The sequence below is a fragment of the Poecilia latipinna genome, unplaced genomic scaffold (genome assembly GCF_001443285.1).
Source record: "Poecilia latipinna isolate Pla-1442-1.1 unplaced genomic scaffold, P_latipinna-1.0 Scaffold4087, whole genome shotgun sequence".
Classification (NCBI taxonomy): domain Eukaryota; kingdom Metazoa; phylum Chordata; class Actinopteri; order Cyprinodontiformes; family Poeciliidae; genus Poecilia; species Poecilia latipinna.
Window position 1 is genome coordinate 61734 of NW_015116703.1, and position 1311 is coordinate 63044.

General features: G+C 41.6%; 1 long non-coding RNA gene across 1 annotated transcript; it reads right to left on the reverse strand.

The window, feature by feature from the left end:
• Positions 1–495: 495 nt before the first annotated feature.
• Positions 496–1002, reverse strand: LOC106942173 (uncharacterized). The gene is made up of 2 exons (XR_001423567.1): positions 807–1002; positions 496–708 (listed from the first exon to the last, which is right to left on the reverse strand). It is a non-coding gene; the product is annotated as an uncharacterized LOC106942173 (long non-coding RNA).
• Between the last annotated feature and the right edge of the window lie 309 nt (positions 1003–1311).

Here is a 1311-nt window from a genome sequence, read left to right on the forward strand (position 1 = left end):
AATCAGAAAAATACCAGGCGCCCCAGTTACAATTATGGTCTTAAGAGGGTGATTCCAGGGTCAATGCTTACGTCAGTAAATAGATGCAGAGTTAAAGCTAGTTGTGGCTCCGGCCAGGTGCTGGTGCTGAAAATGTTTGGTAGGACCAAAACAAATGAACTATTTTTAAATCCGTCCAGATGCAGATCAAAGGTTTTCCTGATCAACATTGAAACTGGACTAAAGTTTCATGACAGAGTTCTTCAGAGATGATTTGATTCACAATCATTATCTGAAATGATGTCAAGTGAAAACATTATGGAGAAAAACATCCCAGTGCAGCTCCAGCGTTCTGCAGCCTCCAGCCGGTCCAAACCCACCATGAGACCACAGAGCGGTTCTGATGGCTCAGGTCAGTCCACTGGACCACAGAGACGGAGCCTTCAAGTACAACTCCTACACTGGATTGTCTTAAACTGCAGCTTTCTGCAAACTCCAGCTCTACATCTAAAATTATTTGGCTTTAAGTTGATTTATTCAAAACTTTATTGTTCATTTTCAGTTTTCTTCAGATTTCAGGTGAAAAACTTTTAATTCCTGAGGCTCAGAAACAGAATTCAGGATCTTATTTCAGTTCTCCAGAGTGCAGTAGATCTGGTTCTGGTCTCTGGTGGCCGGGCTGAGGTTCTGGTAGAAACCTTTCAGAGTGGATGTATCATTGGTGGTTCGCTGAAAGGAAGACAAACATCCACTGTGGTAACCATGGAAACTCAGCAGCATGAAGAGAGGACTAGATGATTATTACTGAACACATTTACTAAACTTACCTCAGAGTTTGATCCAGATGAACTTCCTCTGCTCTCTGGTTTTACAGCAACTGTAAAACAAATTACAGTTATGAGGCTGAAAGTTATCAAGTCAGGAATAATTTTAATCTGATTCATTAAAACAGTGAAGCTCTGTGATTGGTTCAGATAAATCTGCAGAACGTAAACATCCAGATCAGTCTGTTTAGAAGAAATAGATTTTATTTCTCAGATGCCATCAGCATGTCGAAGAGCCCATCGTGGTTTGGTCTCTCTTTTTATCACATTACAAAAACATCAATCAGGTTATTTTGGATCTGAAATAACGGGCCACGGTTTCAATCAGAGGATAATAATAATCCTAAAATAGGCCCTGATTGGATAATTGGGCGGATCGGGTCCAGCCCAGATGTTCTCCAGTCCAGATGTTCTCCAGTCCAGATGTTCTCCAGTCCAGATGTTCTCCAGTCCAGATGTTCTCCAGTCCAGATGTTCTCCAGTCCAGATGTTCTCCAGCCCAGATGTT